Source organism: Solanum dulcamara, chromosome 3 (assembly GCF_947179165.1).
Source record: "Solanum dulcamara chromosome 3, daSolDulc1.2, whole genome shotgun sequence".
NCBI lineage: Eukaryota > Viridiplantae > Streptophyta > Magnoliopsida > Solanales > Solanaceae > Solanum > Solanum dulcamara.
The window spans coordinates 37,095,749-37,119,724 of NC_077239.1; the positions used below are offsets into that span (position 1 = coordinate 37,095,749).

The 23,976-nt window shown below is 39.8% G+C and overlaps 1 pseudogene; it reads right to left on the reverse strand.

Moving 5' to 3' along the window:
• Positions 1-23,462: 23,462 nt before the first annotated feature.
• Positions 23,463-23,582, reverse strand: LOC129883805 (5S ribosomal RNA; annotated as a pseudogene).
• Between the last annotated feature and the right edge of the window lie 394 nt (positions 23,583-23,976).

A 23,976-nucleotide genomic window follows, 5' to 3' on the forward strand; every position in this document is an offset into this window, starting at 1 on the left:
CAGACCGTGGTGAGTCTGATCACTCCTACAAACTCTGCTACAGGTCCTACACTACGTCTGTTATTCATGGACCATGATAACCTCCATGGATTGTGATGACCTACAAGGATCGTGAAGGTCTCCTTGGAGGAAGTCATGAAACTCTTCCTTGCAACTCCCAAGATTCAAGGTCAAGTCTGTTACACCCCACACTTTTGAATCTTGAAATATGTTCCTAATCTTCTTGAAAGTGGCCATGAGACCCCTACTATCCACACACATCAAACAACTCTAAGGAAAGAAGAATGTGACACCCCATAGTAGAGAAGGTTGGAAATAGAGTCATAAGAATCCAAAAGGAGTTAGAGGCCATGTAATGAGTCATAGGACTCGATTTACCACGTAAGCTACTAACTTAGAAGTCTTACATACTTAAACTACTTGAGGATATACCAAGCTTGCGAAGCACGAATTGCATAGGCTCTTTAAATGAGATGAGATGATGAACCTACGAAAGGGAGAAAAAACTAGTTTCCAAACTTACGAGAGTGAAGAAAGCAGGTGATAAGCAAGCAAGTGACTCACCTACTTGGGGTGGACCCCATGCTGCCACGTGGTGGCTTTGGGTTGGAAGCTTGGACAAGATGGCCCTAGGGGGTTGCCACGTGTCACCTCCTAAGGAGGTGTATAGATACATGTTGGCTGACTTTTAATTCATTTTCCATCTAAAATGTTCAGCCAAAGAAGAGGAAAGAAAATGTGAAGAACAAAAGAACAAGGCAACCACGGTTTTGAAGGATTAAAGGTGAGTTCTTCAATTTTTCTCTGTGAATTAATTATTTATGGTGTTTCTCAACCACATGAAGATGTATATATGTATCTTACGATGTCTACGGGATCATCTCTTCAGCTTTACTCCTAGAAAAGTAAGAAAGAAGAAGAGAAAAACATTGGAGGGCAAGAAGAGGAGCTACAGGTTGGGGCTGCCAAGGTACGCCTCCGAGTTTCATTCCGTGAATTAATTATTTCAGATTTACCATGAATACCAAGGTACAACTGAAGGCACTAAAAAGTTTAAGGTTGTTGATACTCGCATTGCTTCCATGTTAAATTGGTTTGGAGGACGACGACGTGGACGTGATTAAGAGAAGTCCATACGAGGTATGTGAAGCTTCCTCTTGGCATGTTTTGGAATAAGTATGTAAAGCTATTTTTCATTCCTTTTGGCATGTCTTAGCCTTAAGTGAATTTTATATGAACTGAGGGGATAATTCCATTCCTAGAACTCTAAGTACGCTTTATAATCCCTATCCACTGCTTAGTATTGGAACTCCTGCAAGAATTGAGTATTGCCTGTTAGGGCTTCTACGTGTTAAAAATATTGTGTGGAAGGCTACCTTTCCTTCCTGTTGATATATACTTGGTATGAAAATAAGATTATGATGCAATAATTTTTCATCGATCCCCATAATGGGTCGGATACAAAATATGTGTGTGATGATCACCTGAAGGAAAGTACAGACTACACAAAGCTTATTCTCTTTCTTTCTCTTATTTACTTCTGAATACTGAACTCTTATAGTAGTTGAGCTATCTCCCTAGAAACTTCTATGTTTTAAGGAGATAATGAATGTATGGGCTCCAAGCCTTAAAGACTATATGGTACTAAGTGTTTTTGATTTCATAAACGATTTGGCCCTATGTTAATACATGTCTAGGGTCCTCAAGATTACAATTGATATAGCCCATAATGGCATTTGGAGGACACTCGAGATGACTACACTACTACTCGGGTCCTTATGCAAAAGCTTAATTTTCTTATCTGTTGAGTCTCTGATAATGATTTAAATTGCATATGGTTGCATTGTCCATCGCCTCTCACTAGAGGGCCGGGTTACGTATGTATATATATGATGATGTGTTGTAATAAGGTGGTGATGACACTGGGTCTATGATGGTTTTACAGATGTATTCACTGGATCCCTGATATGGCTGGCTATATGGTATAATTTGAACATGCATGTTTTTATGATTTACAGAGTACAGGTATCAAGGTTTCTTTTATGATATATTTGTCCCCTGCTTCCCTGTCCTAGTTATGCTACGTTATGTTTTACATACTCAGAATATATGTCGTACTGACCATTATTTTTATACTATTGTTGATATTGAAGGCCCTGTGTGGCTGCAATATGAGTTGATATTGGAAGCCCTATGTGGCTGTGATATAATATGAATATATATATGTGTTGGCCCTATGAGGCATTATTGGTATTATCTGCATGCAGGTTTGGGATAAGTAAGAAATAGAGAGGAAACTCTGCCGAAATTTTCCCAGAACAAGAAAAGGGAATGAAACATAGACTTTTAGCATGCCTTGAAAGTTGATACCAAGTACCCCTACTATATTTAACTAAAGATGTAAGAGGTACCCTTCAGGTCATCGATAAGGGGCACCCTTTTTACTTAGAAAATTTTATTTCGGAGAAACAAAAGCCTATTTGAGCAGTAACGTTCAGACTACGGTACCTACAGCCATATTTGTGCTGTAGGACCAAAAAGAAGAAAAAAAAGCTCAGGTTGAAGGGTAAGATATCCAACAATTGAGTTTCACTTTTCTTGAAAAGTACCAAGCCCCCAACTCTTAGTTGGGAATTAGATAAGTTGTTCATAACTCGAGGATAAACCTAGGGGGAGACCATATGGGTCCTGTGATGTTTAAGAGATTCTAGTTTCTTCCAACGACGGTTGGAAAATGGTTTATGATAATAGCTTATTAGTTCCCCACCAACTAATTAGAAAACGAAATGCTAACAGAATCACCCCAGAGTGATGTTATGAATTGAATATGAGTATGAACTAAAAGTGAGATACATAAGTATGAGTTTAAAGGTCTAGTACAACAATGTAGGGATAAAGTAGAACTGTTAGTAAGGCACACTCGGTATATGTCGACTAAGTTAAAAGCCTGTGTTGGATATATAGTAAGGGTAAGGGCCATAAGGTATAAAGGAGTAATGCAGATACACAACGTTGCCCTAAAAATAATGGAACTCTTAAGAGACAAAGACGACAAACTTAAGGAGTAAATGGCGCAGCTTCCATTCATCCCAAGAAACAAAGGATATAGGTTAGGATAAAGCCACTACTCCAAGAGAACCTTGGATAATCATTGTCGGAATACAATTGTTATCTAGTCAAAAGTTGTAACGACTACCAGTGGGTATTAACCTTTCATAAGGAAAAGTAGAAGGTGGCCTTGGATGAGTTGTTTCCTAGATCACATTATTCAAGTACCGATTAGTAGACGAGACATCACATTAGATAGGGAAAGGTTCTCATTGCTTCATAGTTTAGCCAAGGATCCATACGTGGATAATCAGGTTATAAAATATGTAGAAAAATAGGGATAGGATACAATACCAGGAAGATTGGGGAAAGAGATCAGACGGATTTAAGACTAGACATAGAGATGTAGAATAAGGTATGAGCAGATAAAGGTATAAGTACCCTCTAAAGGGGGGAAGTCAGTAAGAAAAGTTGCAAGGGTAAGGCGGAGGAAATTAATGTGATAGCTTATTTAAGATGGATGTATAAACTTCAATAAGATACCTTGCTGAACCAAGTTAGGAAGGTCTGTGCCACGACCTAACCCCATAGGCTGCGATTGGGGTTCGACTTGAACCCCCATATACATACCTATCCGCTGTAGTCAAATCGAGTTATGCACAAAGTGATACTACTTACAAAATCCCAATGAGTTAAAACTTTTTTTTGTGTACGTGTGGCCCCTTCTATTCGAACTATATCATGAAAGGGCACACAAGCCGATAAGGCTACTGTAACATAAAAACATTTACAATATGTCGTATAGGCACAATCGAAACAAACTCATGAACAACCCACATACATATGTCTACAGACCTCTAAGAATAGTAACAGCAACATATGGTGGGACAGGGGGTCAGTACGATATATGTACTGAGTATATAAAGCATAACAACATATAACTGAGATAACAACTGAAATAGGGATGCAGGTAACAAGTATGACAATTAAGAGTTCACTATACCTGCATCCTATGAAAAGAGGGCATGTATATCACCCTTACATATCACTCTCGGCCCGCCATGGGACTCGGTGTTACCAGACCAACGTATACGACATCATACCATCATATATGACATCGTTTCATACCTTACTAGTACATAACTATGTTTTCATATGTATGCTTGTCTATTATATCCGCCCCCTTTAGTGAGGGACTCGGTGAAGGGAGTGATGCACAACAATATTATACTATTACCCTCTCATACCATCATATCTTATCATACCGTACCTGGCCCATTATGGGTGTCGGTATTATAATTATATCATCATATACTGTATCCGGCCTACTAGGGGACTTGGTGTTATAATCATCATATACCATACCTGGCCCTATATGGGACTCGGTGTCATTATTATATATCGTACCCGCCCCTTTATGGGACTCAATATCATTATCATATACCATACCCGACCCTTTATGGGATTCAGTGTCATTATCAACCACACACAGGTGGATCATTATCTGAAACTTAATAAGGTAGTCATACAGACTATCATTCATGGATCAGGATAATAATCATCTCAAGTGCCCTTTGAGTGCCCTTAGGGCTACATTAACTGAAGTCTCAGGAGTGGTAGACACATTTTAGGGTAATGCCAACCAACTTAAGTAAATAAGGGACATTTGTCATCACAGAGTCCCTAGGAATAGGAGCTTATATCCCCACTACTAATCGATATATAGAAAGTTCAGGGAAGGTAGCTCAACTACTATAAGAGTTTTCCCGCCAACGAGTGAATAAGAGACATATAGCGTATTTAGAACTTGGGAATAGGAGCTTCAGTATCACAAAGTGAATAAGAGTTATAGTTCCTATTTCTTGTGTATCCAATTACTATCTCACGTATAGAAGGTTCGAGGGTGATAGCTCAGCTACCTTAAGTGCTTTAGCATTTATGAGTGAACTCGCGTCATGAGTTATACTCGAAACTTACAACTGGAACTACCTCTACACTCATATCATATCTCATTTCATTTACAGTTAAGATATCCCAAAAGAAAGAAGCAATAGACTCTACATATATTACCTTTTATCATATAGAATCCTAAAAGAGCAATAGGTTACACACGAGTATTTATAGAACACATCCCCTCGCTCGCCTTCTCGACTAGTTCCTTAACTAGTTAAAGAGTTAATGAAAATCGGGCAACATCTCCCCTATAATGTGCCCTATCCGAATCCCCAATTATGTACTTAATACCTACAGCCAACCAACAACATAACCAGAAGCTCATATATATATATATATAACATGGAAACATTACACAATATAAACTCCAAACGACTCGCTCGAAACTACGATACCAAACTACGGTTTCTAGTTTCCATTTTGCAAAACCTTTAACCGTATGAAGCGTGGGGGGGGGGGGTAGTGTGTATGCAACCAGAATCTCCCCCACCTCCTTTAGAACACTTTTAGGCCCTGCAACACACCACCACACGATCAGCAGCATCCCTACACACACAACGCCTCATTTCGACTATAATTTAACTACGACGACTTCAATTTAGATTATTTCTATCGTCGAGCATTTCCACGGCTTTTTTATACTTCCATCAGTATAAAAGGTATATAATACACTCCATAAAAAACCCTGTAAAGTCCAAATTGAAAGGATAAACCTTACCTTACCCAAAATTAGCCAAAACTAGCCAAAATTGCGCCTCAGAACTTCTTTAGTTGCGCTGAAACTACGTGAACTGTTTGTTGTCCGTTTTGGATGAAAGCCATGATTTTATACTTATAATACCTCCATATCATCGTGGTATATGCTGGATAATTAATTTACAGAGCAAAATCGGAATGTACCTATTTTTTCCTCCAGGCCATCACATTTTTCTCTCTAAGCTAGGGTTTGCTTTTCTTTTTTATTTGTTGAAGATTTTTGGATAAGGGACTGAAATTATGAGTCATTTAGCATGTATATAAGGGATGACTTGGAGGTTACATATGTAAACCCCTTAGGGTGACACATGTCCAGCTGTGATTGGCCACCGTATCTATGCAACCTCTTAGGGGCTGCCACATGGCAGTGGGGCCCACCTCTCCCAAGCAGGTGGGTCACCTACTTTACCCCAATAAGGTGGGTCACCTACTTGAACCCAAGCAGGTGGGTCACTTGCTTGCTTGAGGTGCTTCCACGTGTCACTCCTTCATTTGCTTCCACGTGTCTTCTTTTTCTCTTCCTCGTGGTTCATAATCTTGTCTTATTTTAAGAGCTTATGTAATCCGTGCTACGTAAGCTTGGTATGTCCTCAAGTAGCTCAAGTATGTAAGACTTCTAAGTTAGTAGCTTACGAAGGTAAATCGAGTCCTACGACTCATTACATGGCCTCCAATTCCTTCCGGATTCTTATGACTCTATTTCTAATTTCTCTACTATGGGGTATCACATTCTCCCTTTCTTAGAGTCATTTGATAGTGTCGTAACTTATCCGACTCACATGATAATGTCTAAGGAACTTAAGAGACATTCCAAGCTCAAGAGTGTGGGGTGTAACATCCTTCCCCCTTTTAGAACATTCATCCCCGAATGTTGAATAAAACTTCCCTTAAGACTTTATACACACTGTAGGGAGATTCCTTTCTATTGCGATAACATACATTTTCATCCAAGTAATTAATATACGAGTTCAAGGAGTGGGGGTTACTTGTAGACATCGGGAATAGGTACGGATATATGTGTTTCATGTCCTCTTCAGCTTCCCAGGTCATTTATTAATGATTTTTATTCTGCCACGATACCTTGAAAGAAGCTACGTCCTTAGTTCACAACCTTTTAATTTGCCAATCTAAGATGGCGATAGGTTGCCCCTCATGGGATCATTCCTTTACTATGTGGGCCTCCTCTGTGGGGAATATTCTGGATGGGTCGCCTATTTATTTGCGGAGCATGGACATGTGAAGACTAGATATGTCGCTTCCAAATTAGATGGTAGGTCTGCTTCATAGGTAATCTTGCTTACCTTACAAATAATTTAATAAGGGACAATAAACTTTGGGATAAGTTTCCCTCTCTTACTGCATCTCATTATTCCTTTCATTGGTGAGGTTTTCATGAACTCCCAATCTCTAACTTCAACATCTATCTGTCGACGTTGATTGTCTGCCTATGATTTCTATTGATCCTGGGCTGTTAATAACTTCTCCTATAATTGGTTATCCAACTTCTAATGCTTAATCTGGTTTAAGCTATTTCCCAATTTCTCTCACGCCAATTTGTAATACTCTAGGTATATTCTAATCTGCCTTTACTCAGATTTTCTTTTTAGTTCTCTTACCCCGCATCATATTGCAATCCTCACACGAGCATGTGTAGGTGTTTAGTCGGTTCTGAAGATGCCTTACATCTCTATACTCATCTTCATGCAGACCCTACATTGCCTCTTACCCTCTTTGATTGATGTCAGGGCTCACTATGGCTTTTGCCCTCAATACTAACCACATCTTAATAGTTCTGCCTCGAACCATCTTACACCTTTCTTTAATGGAGTTTAAATATGGCGATCACATTGCTATTACCAACTTCTTTTCATCGAGTAGTCACTTGATCTTACTCTTAAGTTTTCTCATTTCCCAATATAGGAGAGATTTCTTATCCTTACTTTTTTGCTACTTGTGTACCACAATGTCAGTAGCTAGTAACTCTGTTACCAACATCTTACCCTTTAATCAAGTGTAGCCTAGCTATCCCTTACAATATCCTTAAGTTCTCATATCCTTAAGTTCTCATAGTACTTCTCTTGTTGTATTCATTCTCTTTGTATGCACCTATTCTTTGATGTCATACTATTCAAGGTCCTTACTAGTAATTCCCCCACTGTCTCAGGTATCATGGCTTCTATCCGTTCATTGCTGGCTTTTAGATCTTATTAACCCATGCCAGCATGGGATCTCACTCGAAGACACTTCCCCCCTTTAGGGTGTACCCATGGCACTATCCGTTTGTGCTCTATCTTACGCCCTTATTTCAAATTTTCAAATACGTATGATTCTTTCCCAATACATTTGGTACACTGCACCAAGTCTATGCTTTCCTTTATATCATCTATACCCCTGGTTGTCTATGTACGACAGCTTAACATAATCGTGAGGTGCTGATCCAGTTTAATCATTGGTGCTCGAGTCTTGTAGCAATTTATTCCAAGCCACATTCCATTTATTTTGATCAATAACGAGCTAGTGCTTATAGTCATTTCCAATTCTCGACTAGGCAGTACTTACATTCTAACACTTAGTATCCCAAGCTTTGTCATAGCCCTAGCCTTATCCTAGTGGGTACCACTTCTTCTTCTAATAACTTTGTAATGCAACAGTTGTTCTGCAAATCGACATCCCCTCTCTTTAAAGGATCTTACTAATCTATAAAGTGGAGTCACATATACACAATACTTCTTTATGTCTAATGAGCTTTCATCCTTGTCATGTACCTGATGCTCACTTTTAATTTTACTCAAAATCTCATCAATTTCGCTTTAATAGCGGTCTTGTCTTTGTAGCTTTTCGTTGTACTGAACCTTCAGTTTGTAGCTATCTATCTCCCTCTTTTCCCGATATTCATACTTAATTAATCATGTCTATCCCAAGTACCTCTTTTCATAGTCTTTTCATTTCGCCAGCCTATGTCTACCCCTTTTTGTTGTGCCTGAGGAATTTCATATCACTCCTATACCCTTCGGAGAACATTATTTGTACATAATCTCCTTCTTATGATGGGCAATGCATACTACAACCCTGTATCTCATTCTCCTTTTATTTCTAGGATAATTTGGGCAGAGTTTCCTCTGTATTTCTTATTATCCCAACACCTACATGCAGAAAATACCAAAAATGCCTCACAGGGCCAACATATATATTCATATTGTATCATATCACAGCCACATAGGGCTCCCAATATCAATGTATATATATTCTGGAAGAAAATTGATAATATACCTATAACCATATTTGGTGACGCCTCCTAGCCTCGTCTACTAGATAGGGAGTATATCTGATTTAAAGGGCCATTGAATTTGGAAGCTCAACCACGGCCTCTTCCATGGCCTACTAGTGTCTGCAGACTCCACCCCATAAGGCGCACAACCACAGAAGAAGAAGGAATGATAACTGACCTGGTAGGCTGGACTGTGCTACCCGGCCTGCCCCTAGATGGGCACTCCTTCATAACATGGCCCTAACAGCTTTAAGAAAAACAAGCGTCGGTGGCAAAACAACATTTTGCTAAATGAAACCTACCACAATGAGAACATTGGGGCAAAGATAGCCTCGATTGATGCGAACCCCTATTCGTCTGTGAGCCTGAAACCCTAGAGCTTTGACTGGCTCCTAAATACACTGTGCTATCAAATCCCCTACCTAGGAACTGTAGGGGTGTACTCCAGGCCGGCTGGGAAGGGTATCTACCATACCATTAAGGCTGTCCACCTCAAAAGCCACCATAATAACCAGTTGATTTAGTCCTCTTACATTGGCCTCTATTAGAATCTCTCTCGGGCTAACGTCCTCTGTGCCGGTCTTCCACCCCTTGTGTGTATGCCTGTACTCGGGCAATATCCATGTCTAGCTGAGAAGCTATGGCCATACAACTATCAATTAAGTAATGGTCCAACCCCATCACATAACGATTCTCCTTATCAGCCATATCAGCTACTATAGTGGGCGCATGCCTTGCGAATGAGTCAAACTCCAGGCTATAGTCTTTAATGCTCCTACCATTCTGCTTTAACTATAAGAATTTATCAATTTTAGCTTATTTCATTTCTGGTGGTAGAAAATGACCAAAGAAAGCTTCCACGAGCTCATCCCAAACTGCTGGAGGAGCACCTTCACCCCTCGATAATTCTCAAGACTCATACCAATTAACGACTACATCACATGGCCGATATAAAGCCAATTCGACCGACTCCGTCTCTGAGGCCCTAATTATTCACAATGTATGCTGCATCTGTCGAATGAACTCTTGTGGATCCTCCGTAAGTCTCGACCTATGAAACTTCGAAGGGTTACAAGCCAGGAAGTCATGGACCCTTAAACTATCTTGTCTATTTATATCATCTGCTCCTAACCCATGCCTTCGAGCCTGCCCTGCCATTATCTTAGTTAATAATTGCACTGCATCTCTCATGGCCCTATCTTTCGACCTTGGCTATGGAGCTGGAGGCTCATGCATTGGAGCTTCAGGATCGGTAGTTGCTGTTGTTCTAAGCTCCTCTGGAGGTGGCGGCATAGTAGGGCTCGCCGATTGCAGCACAATCCCCGGCATAGACTGGGCACGAGTGTTACACCCCACACTTTTAAAACTCGGAATGTCCCATAAGTTCCTTAGACATCATCATGTGAGCCGGATATGCTACAAAACTCAAACAACTCTAAGGAAGGGACAATGTGATACCCCATAGTAGAGAGGGTTGGAAATAGAGTCATAAGAATTCGGAAGGAATTGGAGGCCAAGAAAAGAGTCGTATTGATTTACCTACGTAAGCTACTAAGTTAAAAGTCTTATACACTTGAGCTACTTAAGGATATATCAAGCTTACGTACTATGGATTACATCGACTCTTAAAACAAGAGGAGATTACCAACCCACGGGGAAGAGGAGAAGGCAACACATGGCAGCAAAAGAAGGTCCCACATGGCAGCCTAGGGAAGTTCCACATGGCAGAAGGTGACCCACCTGCTTGGGGTCAAGTAGGTGACCCACCTACTTGGGGGTGGACCCCACCAAGGACACGTGGTAGCCTTGGAGGCTAAGTGTGGATCCGTGGCCCAATGAGGGCTTGACACGTGTCACCCATAGGGGCTGACACATGTCACTTCCTAAGGGACCATATATATGTATGTTATTAAGTCATTTGGAACTCAAAAAATCAGCCCAAAACATAGAGAGAAAAACGTGGAGAAGAAGAGAAAGGGGCAGCCATGGTTTCTAAGAAATTAAGGTAAGTTCTTCACTTTTCTTCCGTGAATTAATTATCCACAGTGTTACCTAAGTACGTGGATATGTATATATGTGTTTTATGATGTTCATGGAACTAAAACTTCAGCTTTACAATTGGAAATTTGGAAGAAAGAAGAAGAGAAAAATGTTGGAGGCAAGAGAGAGGGGCTACGGGTTAGGCCTATTGGAGGTAAGCTTCCGGGTTTCGTTCTGTGAATTAATTATTTGAAGTGTCCCTAAGTTGTATAATGGTTCTTAATAACATAAAATTTTAATATGGGGCAGCGAAGAAGTAACACAAACAGCCCGCTAAATTTCAGCGCGTTTGGAGAAGTTTCGAGTTGCGCTTTGATGGTTTTGGCCAAATTCGGGTAAGATAATGTTTATCATTTCAAATTGGACTTTATGGTATTGTTATGGAGTGTATGATACACCTTTTTGTGGCTGTAAACGTGAAAATAGTATAGAAATGCTTGAAGTTGAAGACAATCCAAATTGTAGTCGTTATAGTCGAATTGTCGTCAAAGTAAGGCATTGTTCTTGTGAGTTGCTGCTGCAGGGGTGTGATGTGCTGTTGCAGGGCCTAAATATGTTCTAATGTGGGTTAGGTTTCTGCTGGTTAAAGACACATGACCCCCCGTTGCGTATTATTAAAGGCGTTATAAAATAAAGGCTAAACGCCCTATTGTGATATCGTATTTTTGAATAAGTCATTTGGAGTTTATGTTGTATACTGTTGGTGCGAATTGCTGCAGGTTGTTGTTGTTGTTTGGCTGTAGGTATTAGGGACCTAATTGGTAATTTGGATAGGGCACATTATAGGGGAGGTGCTGCCCAATTTTTGTTAACGCCTTAACTAATTAAAGAACTAGTCGAAGAGACGTGCAAAGAAATAGATTCCATGAATACTAAGGTGCAACCTAAGATACTGGAAAGCTAAGACTAGTTGATATTTGTATTACTTTCATGTTGAATAGGTTCAGAGGACGATGAGAAGAATGGGATAAAGAGTAACTCACAAGAGGTATGTGGAACTTTCTTTTGGCATGTTTTTGGTATAAGTGCATACAACTATATATCTTTCCTTTTGGAAATGTTTAGCCTTAAGTAAATTGTATATGAAGTGCGGGGATAATTCCTATTATATTCCATATTTTTGCTTCTTGGACTATTCGTGAGCTAACAGATATAAATTCAAGGACTTTTAATTTTGAATTTTAAAATGACATGATTTTTTGTAAATGACTAGTTATATGGATAATTTATGTGAAGTAAAATACATCTCAAGAAGTACCCTTGAGCCAAATCAAAATATAAGCCATCAAATAATTTTTTCTTAAAGTCACGTTTTAGGTAAGCTGACTTCGGAAGGACATAAACCCTTTATAATTTGGTAATTTGGGAAAACCCTCAAAATGAAAGTTTTAGAAAATTGAAATATCTTTCTAACCATAGGTCGTGGGTCTGGATGTGATATTGGAATAAGGAGATATGCATATTTTAAGACATAGGGGTCAAACTGGATGGTAGATTCGGCCCAACCCGATTTTAACTCGGGTCAGGCCCAATAACCATATCCTTAAGGGATTTGTTTAAGTTTCTATATTCATCCTCAAATAAGAAAACATCCATAAATTTCCAGAGAGAGAGAGAGGAAGTTCTTGAGAGAAAATCCCAATCCGACCAAAATTTGAGTTCCGAAATCCGAAGCTCATGAAGAGAAAATTATTGTACGTCGCGTTGGCTTCAATTTGGGCTAGATATCAGCCAATAAGGAGAAGATTTAATTTGTTTGCTGCACACTTGAGGTAATATGAAAGTCTGTTTTTTCATTTTTAACAAGTTTAGTTAGAGTTTTAATGGATTAGAACGGAGAAAATAGCCTTATAAACTAGTTTGATGATTTGTTGAGATTTATGGGTCAAAGGGTTGTTTTAGGTAGCTTAAATTGATGGAATTAGCTTATTAATGATGTATAATAATGGTTGATATTATTTTGATGTTGTTGAGGAGTTGTTGTTCTTGAATTTGGAGGAAAAAGGTGTATGAAGATTGTGAGTATTCAAATCCGTTTTTGGGATTGTGTAGATGGTAGTAATTCAGGAATATCTCATTGTAGATCTTTGATTTTAGATATTAAACATGTTTTGGAAAGATAATACACGTACCTATAACTCTTATGTTTATGTTGTAGTCTATATCTGTTTTTTTTATGTCGAAAAAAGGGGATGAATCATGAGATAAATTCTGTCCAGATTCTAGATTGAAAAATCCCTCATGTATAGCTGTTAGTGTTTTGATGATATCTTTTTGTACAAAATGAGTTTTGAATTGATTTCTTTTGGGTTAAAAACTTACGACATAGATCTAAAAGTTTTATGAAGGTAATTACATCCAGTTTTGTCATTTTCAATTTTAAAATATGGACACAACTTGAGGTACTCGGTTTTCCAAACTTACTATTTTGGGTAACATAATTCGGGTGGCAACATTCTAGGCTTATTGTCAATAATAAATTTTGTTTTATGTCAATATTTTGGATTGTTGATATTACTTGATGATTATATGGCTTATGTTTTTGGACGTTTACATTCGAAGTGGAAGCCTTGTCGGCTTACGTATTATGTTATCGTATTTTTGACATTTAAGACTCCCCACGAGATAGGTAATTTTGGTATATATATAAGTGACAGTTTGAGAAGATGTGCTGCCTGTATAAATTCTATATCATGTTTAATTGCCGATTGACTATAGATAATACATGTGTATACGAGTGTCCAATTCGGACACTAGTCATGGCCCACAGGGTTAGGTTGTGACAAAAGTGGTATCAAAGCGGTTCATCCTTGGAGTGTCTACAGACCGTGTCTAGTAGAGTCTTGTTTATCGGTGTGTTGTGCACCACATCTATAAACAGGAGGCTACAGGACATTTAGGATGTTATCTATTTTTTTTCTTTCTTCTTTAAATCGTGCGATAGATCTGTACTATCAGGATAATTTCTCCCTAATGTATTATTATATTTACAGTGATGCCTCCAAGAAAAGCGATTGCTGCCCAGAAGGGAAAGTCAGTAGGAGGAGAGACTAGCCGAACCCCAAGAGTTACTAGGGCCCATGCCCAGTCTATGCCTGAGGTTGTACTCTAGTCGGCGAGCTCTACTACGCCGCCACCTTCAGAGGAACTTAGAACAGCAGCAGTTGCAGATCCGGATACCTCAGTTCCTTAGCCTCCAACTCCCCAGCCAGGGGAAGAAGATAGGGCCATGAGAGATGCAGTTCAGTTACTAACTAGAATAGCAGAAGGGCAGACTCGCAGGTATGGATTAGGAGTTAATTATGCTGATAAACATGATAGTTTAAGGGTTCGTGATTTCTTGACCTGTAATCCCCAAGAGTTTTATGGGTCAAGGCCCGGGGATGACCCGTAGGAGTTTGTTCGACAGGTGCAGCATACGTTGCGGATAATTAAGGCCTCTGAGACAGAGTCTATTGAGTTAGCTTCCTATAGACTGCATGATGTAGCTGTTAATTGGTATGATTCATGGGAGTTATCTAGGGGAGAAAGTGCCCCTCCAGCTGTGTGGAGTGAGTTTGAGGAGGCATTCCTTGGCCACTTTCTACCTCTGGAGATGAGACGAGCCAGAGTAGATAGATTCTTACATTTGAGTCAGAATGGCAGGAGTGTTAGAGATTATATCCTTGAGTTTGATTCCTTGGTGAGACATGCACCCACTATTGTAGCTGATATGACCGACGGAGTACATCGTTATATGATGGGGCTGGATCGTTATTTAATTGATAACTGTATGGTAATGGCTTCTCAGCCAGGTATGGATATTGCTAAGGTACAGGCATATGCACAGGGGGTAGAGGATCAGCACAGAGGGCATCAGCCTGATAGAGATCATGATCGAGGCCAGCACAAGAGAGCTAGATCGACTGATTATTTTAGTGCGGTTCGAGGTGAACAGCCTCAGCAGTATAGTAGGTATCCTTCTCAGCCAGCCTAGAGTGCACCCCTTTAGTTCACAGGTAAGACATTTGATAGCATAGGGTATTTAGGAGCCGGTTAAAGCTCTAGGGCTTCAGGTTCACAAATGTCCAGGGGTTCGATTCAGTCGCGGCCACCATTTCCTCGGTGTTCTCGATGTGGTAGGCCCCATTATGGGGAGTGCTGTCTCGCTACTGGTGCTTGTTTTTCTTGTGGTCATCAAGGCCATATTATGAGGGATTGTTCATTTAGGGGTAATGTAAGTAGTGCAGCTCAGCCTACTGGGTCAGTTGCTGGTTCATCTTGTTCTGTAGCTATGCGCCCTATAGGGCAGGGTATTCATATATCAGCAGGCCATGGAAGAGGCCGTGGCGGAGCTTCCAGTTCTAGTGGTACTTCGAACCGCATATATGCATTGGCTAGTAGGCAGGACCTAGAGGCGTCACCAAATATGGTTACAGGTATACTATCGATCTTCTCTTAGGATGTATATGCATTGATAGATCCAGGCTCCACCTTATCATATATATCTCCCTTTGTTGCAAATAGAATCGGAATAAAATCTAAATTGATAGAACCATTTGAGGTAGCTACACCAATAGGAGATTCTGTTATAGCCAAGCAAGTATATAGAGATTGTTTGGTGATAATATATAGTCGTCATACCAAGGCCGATTTGATAGAGTTAGATATGATAGAATTTGATGTTATTATGGGCATAGATTGGTTAGCCTCTTGTTATGCTAATATTGATTGTAGAGAAAAAGTAGTTTGATTTCAGTTCCCAGGAGAGCCAATCCTAGAATGGAGGGGCAATACAGCATTGCTGAGGGGTAAGTTTATTTCATACCTCAAGGCCAGGAAGTTGGTTAGAAAGGGTTATATTTATCATCTAATTCGTGTTCATAACTTGGAAGTAGAGGTACCGACTATCCAGTCAGTTTCGGTAGTTAACGAATTTGCAGACGTATTCCCAGATGAACTTCCAGGTCTTCCTCCTGAGCGGGAGATAGAGTTCTCTATAGATGTATTGCTAGATACTCAGCCCATCTCTATTCCCCCTTATAGAATGGCACCCGCGGAGTTAAAAGAGTGAAGGAGCAACTGCGAGACTTATTAGAAAAAAGCTTCATTAGGCCCAGTACATCACCTTGGAGCCATGACTAGTGTCCGAATTGGACACTCGTATACACATCTATTATCTATAGTCAATCGGCAATTAAACATGATATAGGATTTATACGGGCAACACATCGTCTCAAACTGTCACTTATATATATACCAAAATTATCTATCTCGTGGGGAGTCTTAATTGTCAAAAATATGATAACATAATACATAAGCCGACAAGGCTTCCACTTCGAATGTAAACGTCCAAAAACATAAGCCATATTATGAGGGATTGTCCATTCAGGGGTAATATAAGTGGTGCAGCTTAACCTACTGGATCAGTTGCTGGTTCATCTTCTTCTGTAGCTATGCGCCTTGTGGGGCAGGGTATCCATACATCAGCAGGCCGTAGAAGAGGCCGTGGTGGAGCTTCCAGTTCTAGCGGTCCTTCGAACCGCATATATGCATTGGCTAGTAGGCAGGACCTGGAGGCGTCACCAAATGTGGTTATAGGTATACTATCGATTTTCTCTCAGGATGTATATACATTGATAGATCCAGGCTCCACCTTATCATATGTATCTCCCTTTGTTGCAAATAGAATCAGAATAAAATCTGAATTGATAGAACCATTTGAGGTAGCTACACTAGTAGGAGATTCTGTTATATCCAAGCAAGTATATAGAGATTGTTTGGTGATCATAAATAGTCGTCATACCAAGTCCAATTTGATAGAGTTAGATATGACAGAATTTGATGTTATTATGGGCATGGATTGGTTAGCCTCTTGTTATGCTAATATTGATTGTAGAGAAAAAGTAGTTCGATTTCAGTTCCCAGGAGAGCCAATCCTAGAATGGAGGGGTAATACAGCATCGCCGAGGGGTAAGTTTATTTCATACCTCAAGGCCAGGAAGATGGTTAGAAAGGGTTATATTTATCAGCTGGTTCATGTTTATAACTTGGAAGTAGAGGTACCGACTATCCAGTCAATTCTGGTAGTTAACGAATTTGCAGATGTATTCCCAGATGAACTTCCAGGTCTTCCTCCTGAGCGGGAGATAGAGTTCTCTATAGATGTATTGCCAGATACTCAGCCCATCTCTATTCCCCCTTATAGAATGGCACCCGCGGAGTTAAAAGAGTTGAAGGAGCAATTGTGAGACTTATTAGAAAAAGGCTTCATTAGGCCCAGTACATCACCTTGGGGCCATGACTAGTGTCCGAATTGGACACTCGTATACACATCTATTATCTATAGTCAATCGGCAATTAAACATGATATAAGATTTATACGGGCAACACATCGTCTCAAACTGTCACTTATATATTTACCAAAATTACCTATCTCATGGGGAGTCTTAATTGTCAAAAACACGATAACATAATACGTAAGCCGACAAGGCTTCCAGTTCGAATGTAAACGTCCAAATCAGATGGTAGGTCCAACTCATAGGCAACCTTGCCTATTCTATGAATAACCTGGTAAGGGCCAATGTATCGCGGGCTAAGCTTCCCTTTCTTACCGAATCTCATTACCCCCTTCATGGGTGACACCTTCAAGAACACCAAATCATCAACTTGGAACTCTAAAGGTCGACGTCGATTATCTGCATATGAATTTTGTCGACTCTGGGCTGCTAATAATCTCTCCTGAATAAGATAGGTAATTTTGGTATATATATAAGTGACAGTTTGAGATGATATGCTACTTGTATAAATCCTATATCATGTTTAATTGGCGATTGAATATAGATAATAGATGTGTATACGAGTGTCCAATTCAGACACTAGTCATGGCCCATGGGGTTAGGTCGTGATAATTCCATTCCTAGAATTCTAAGTAAGCCTCATTACCCCTATCCACTATTCAGTATGAGAGTTCCTGTAAAGATTAAGTATTGCCTAGTAGGGCTTCTATGTGTTAGAATGTAATGTGTGAGAAGCTATCTCTCCTTTCCATTGAGATGTATTTGATACGAAAATGAGATTACAATGCCATAGTGGTTCACCGATCCCCATGATGGGCCAGGTATGAAATATGTATATGCAGATCACCTGAGGGAAAGTACACACTATATAGAGCTTATTCTCTTTCTTCTTTTGGGCATGTCTATTACACCCCACCCTTTTCAAACTCGGAATGTCTCATAAGTTTCTTGGACATTATCATGTGAGCCGGATATGCTACGACACTATCAAACGAGTCTAAGGAAGGGAGAATGTGATACCCCATAGTAGAGATGGTTGGAGATGAAGTCATAAGAATCCGGAAGGAATTGGTGGCCAAGTAATGAGTCGTAGGACACGATTTACCTACGTAAGCTACTAACTTGGAGGTCTTACATACTTAAGCTATTGGAGTACTTACTTGGATTATGTAGCATGGGTTACATAGGCTCTTAAAATAAGATGAGATTACGAACCTACGAGAGGGAGCAAAAACTAGTTTCCGAACTTACGAAAGTGAAGCAAGCAGGTGACAAGCAAGCACCTCAAGCAAGCAGGTGACAAGCAAGCACCTCAAGCAAGCAGGTGACTCACCTGCGTGCTTGGGGGGTGGACCCCGCTGCCATATGGCAGCATATGATTGGCCGCATGGGCTGCCACGTGTCACCCTAGGGGGCTGCCACGTATTACCCTAGGGGGATGCCACGTGACACCTTCTAAAGGGAAATACATGTATATATTATGATGACTATTAAATCATTCCTCATCCAAAAATTTAGCAACATAAGAGAGGAAAAACGTGAGGAGAAGAAGGGAGTAGACATCAACTTGCTTGGATAAAATTAAGGTAAGTTTCCAAGATTTTCTTCGTGAATTAATTATATAAGGTATTCCTCGGTCACGTAGAGGTATATATATGTATATTATGATGACTAAGAAGTCATTTATTCATCTGTACACTTAGAAAAGTGGGGCAAAAACGTGAGAGAAAGAAGAGAGGAGGGCTACAGCCTAGGGGCTGCTAAGGTACGCCTCCGAGCCTCGTTCCATAAATTAATTACTTAGAGTATACTAAGATGATATGGAGGTATTATTAGTATAAAATTAGGGTTTTGTGCATCAAAAATTGGACAGCAAGCTGCCACGACATTACAACGCGCTAAAAATGTTCCGAGGCACAATTTTAGCGAGTTCTAGCCAATTCCGGGAAAGGTAAGGTCTTCCCCTCTAATTTTAAGTTTATGATATTATTATAGGGTGTATTACACAACTTTTGGGATGATATAAGTTGGGGAAAAGTCGTAAAAAGTTTGACGTTAGAAATAAACGAAATTGAAATCGTTATAGTTGAATTGTCGTCGAAGTAAAGTGTTGTTCTTGTGAGTTGTTGCTGCAGGGGTGTGGTGTGTTGTTGCAGGGACTAAATATGTTATAAATAGTTTTAATGTTCTTCTGGTTGCAACCACATGACCCCCCATTGGGTATAATTAAAGGCGTTACAAAATAAAGGCTAAACGCCCTATTGTGATATCGTATTTTTGAATAAGTCCTTTGGAGTTTATGTTGTATACTATTGGTGTGAATTGCTGCAGTTTGTTGTTGTTGGTTGGATGTAGGTCTTAGGGACCTAATTGGAAATTTTGATAGGGCACATTATAGGGGAGGCGCTTCCCAATTTTCGGCGACGCCTTAGCAAATAACAGAACTAGTCGGGGAAACGACTAAGGAAATAGATTTCAGTACTACTAAGGTTTAACCTAGGGTGCTGGAAAGTTAAGAGGGGTTGATATTCATATTACTTTCATGTTGAATAGGTTCAAAGGATGGCGAGGCAAACAGGATAAGGAATAATTCAGACAAGGTATGTAAAGCTTCTCTTGGTATGTTTTTGGTATAGGTATGTAAAGCCTATCTTTTCTCTTTTGGCATGTCTTAGATGTAAGAAGGATATTATATGAGCTTTGGGGGTAATTCCATTCCCAGGTTCTGAATATGACTTCAGGACCCTCACTCACTTTTGAATGTTTAAACTTTAAAGTAGTAAGCTGCTATGTTCGAGTCTTCTATATGACTGTATAACAATTGATTCGACTAAGCTCTTGTTTGTAAAAAAAAAAGGCTCTGAGATAACCAATGCTCAGACTACTATAAGATATTCACATTGGTATATGTCTAAGATTTCCGAAAACTCCTTTTTACATAGTCTTTAGTGACAGTTAGAGAGTATACGTCAGATACCTTCTGCCCTGATCCCCAGGTGAGGGTTCACTTGATGACTTCATTGAGTCTTAGATAATGATTTAAATTGTGTTTTGTTTCTCACTACTCTACTCGTGTATACTGTAACACTTCTTCTCTGAGTCTTGGGCCAGTTATCAGATTCGTGCAATTCACTGCATTGTTCATCGAGTCCCTCGCTAGAGGGACAGCATCCGTATGTATATATATGATGTGTTGTAATAAGGTAACGATGGCCTGGGGCCTGATACTGATACTATATGATGTGTTATAATAACGTGACGATGGCCTGGGGACTGATACTAATACTATGATGATGTGTTGTAATAAGGTGGCGATGGCATGGGGCCTAATACTAATACTACATATATAATTCACCGGACCCCTGACGAGGCCGGCTATATTGAAAATTTGAGCATGCATGTTTTTGTGATTCACAGAGTACTCGTACATGTTTCTGATTTTATAATTGGTTCCCCTGCTTCTCTATTTTAGATATACCTCCAGTTGTACTATGTTATGTTTTACATACTCAGTATATATGTCATACTGACCTCCTTTCTCGAGGGGCTGCATTCATGCCCACTGCTACAGATACAGGTTTTAGGAGTCCGTCAGCTTAGAATTCCATGCAGCTCAGTTGGGAGAGGCTCCATTGTATCGAGGCCTAGTTTTTGATACTGTCCACTGATGTATAAAATTGTTTTGTCCATTCGGGGGTACGACGGAGGCCCTGTTCTGCCATATGTTGTCATTTATATTTTTAGAGGTCTGCAGACATGTATATGTGAGTTGTTTAAGTCAGTTTGATTCAGCTGGGTCTACCTGATATATTATATACGTGATTATGTTATGGCAGCTTTTTCGGCTTGTGTGCCCTGTCATGTTGTGATACAAACGAAAAGGGCTACAGGTTTATGAAAATGTTATCGCCCAGTGGGGCTCTGTTACATGATATGGTCTTATTTACGATTCAATGTGACCACAGCTAATAGATATATGTATGGGGGGTCCAGGTCGGATCCCAGTCGCGGTCTACGGGGTTGGGTCGTGACAGAAGTGGCATTAGAGTAGTTCATCCTTGGATTGTCTACAGACCGTGTCTAGTAGAGGCTTGGTTATCGATGTGTTGCGCACCACATCTATAAACAGAAAGCTACAGGATATTTAGGATGTTTCCTTTCCTTCACATCTGAGATTATGCTATAGATCCGAGTCATAGAAAAATTCCGTATACTAACCTTGGATCTTAACAAAAGGACGACACCAACAGAAGGAAGTAATTAATGACATGGAAAGTTACGAAGCATGCAGGTAAGTAAAGTAAAGCCACGGAAGATATCCGTCGGGTAAGGTATTGAAGTACTATTGAAATTTAAAGTTGAAACCTGAAAGGAAAGCAGACAGGAAGTGCAAATGCAGTTTAAAGTTCGACATATGAGGTAAGTCCAGTATTTTTATATTATTGTTGACGTTGAAAGCCCTGTGTAGCTGCAATATGAGATGACATTGAAAGCCCTGTGCGGCGGTGATATGATATATATATATATATATATATATATGTTGGCCCTATGAGGCATTGTTGGTATTTTCTACATGCAGGTTTTGGGATAGTAAAAGTGTAGAGGAAACTCTACCGAAATTTTTCTAGGACAAAAAAAGGAAATGAAGCATAGACTTTTAGTATGCCTTAAAAATTGATACCAAGTACCCCTACTGTGTTTAACCAAAGCTGTAAGAGGTATCCTTCAGGTTGCCGATGAGGGACACCCTTTTCACTTGAAAATTTTTATTTCGGAGGAACAAAAGCTTATTTAAGTAGAAAGTTCGGACTACGGTATCTCCACCCGTATTTTTACTGTAGGAATATAAACAGAGGGCTCAGGATGAAGGATAAGATGTCCCACGAATGAGTTTCACTCTTTTTGAAAAAAATACCAAGCCCTCAACTCCTAATTGTAAATTAGATGAATTGTTCATTGCTCGAGGATAAACTCAGAAGGAGACCAGGTAGGTCAAGTACTAAAAGAAGTACTGTGATGTTTAAGAGGCTTTGATTTCTTCCAACAATGGTTGGAAAATTATTTATGATAACAGTTTATAGTTCTCCATTGACTAATTAGGGAAAGAAATTCTAACAGAAGCACCTCAAAGAGATGTCAGGAACCGAATATATGTACGAACTAAAAGGGGGATATTTAAATATGAATTGAACAGTGTGATACGAGGATGCAGGGATAAAGTGGGACCACTAGTAAGGCGCACTTAGTATGCGTTGACTAAGTTCAAAGCCTGCGTTGAGAACATAGTGAGAGCATGGAGCTTAAGATACAAAAAATAAAGCGTGTGCACAACGTCGCCCCGAGAATAGTAGAACCTGTCAAGGACGAGGACAATTTAGGAAATAGATGGTGCAACCCACCTTCACTCCAAGAAACAAAGGCTACAGGTTGGGACAAAGCCACTACTTTAAGAAAACCTGGAATAGTTATCGTCAGAATACTAGTACTGCCTAATTGAAATTGGAACGACTACAAGTACAAACAGAAGAAAGTACGAGTACCCTCCAAAGGGGGGGAAGTTAATGAGAAAATGGCAAAAGTAAGGTGAAGGTAATCGATATGGGAATATATTTGAGATGGACGTCTAAACTTCAATAAGATATTTGGCCAAACCAAGTTAGAAAGATCTGGAAGCCACGAGTAATTAGATGGAAGCCAGAATGTTATATAAGGCAACGTTAAGAAGTTTGTGACGAGACCTTGAACAACATAACACTAGAAGGCGGTTGCATATAAAAACAGAAGAGTGTAACCATGAAAGGATATCAACCAACTTAAGTGACATTACAAAGGATAATGACAGCATGCTAGACCAAAAGCCAAAACGTTGGTTATAGAGTTAGTCGCAAATGATGTTGTGATAGATAAATAACCAAAAAAAAAGGAATAGAAAGCCTCCTATGGTATAAAATGAGGAGAACACAAAGTGAATAGAGGATAGTGGAGCTAAAGGTCCACGCCGATACTGGATGCAAAATAACAGACGAAAGGACAGGGCAAAACATAAAGACTCGCAAGACAATGCTAAGGTAAATCTGGAGCTAAATTGAGTGCCCGCACCTCATGGAAAAGGTTACAATGAAACGCGACACAAAGACTTCCCAGGGAGGTCACCCATCCCAATATTACTTTTGCCCCAGCACGCTTAACTTCAAAATTCTGATAGAACTTAATGCGTTAGTGCTGGTGTGATCGCGCGAGATGGAAGAATCTAAACTCGCAATGGAGAAACTATATGAGATTATGTATCCAGAGTATTATAAGATACGTTAAGGCAATTGTAACAAGGGCTTACGCAAAACAAGAAGGATTAACTAATTGCTAACTGACGCCACACTCAAATGCCATAGCTCTTGGGGGAAGGGTGTTACACCCTACACTTTTAAACTCGGAATGTATTATAAGTTCCTTAGACATTATCATATGAGCCGGATACGCTATGACACTATCAGACGACTCTAAGGAAGGGATAATGTGATACCCCATAGTAGAGAAGGTTGGAAATAGAGTCATAAGAATCCGAAAGGAATTGGAGGCCAAATGATGAGTCGTAGGACTCGACTTACCTACGTAAACTACTAACATAGAAGTCTT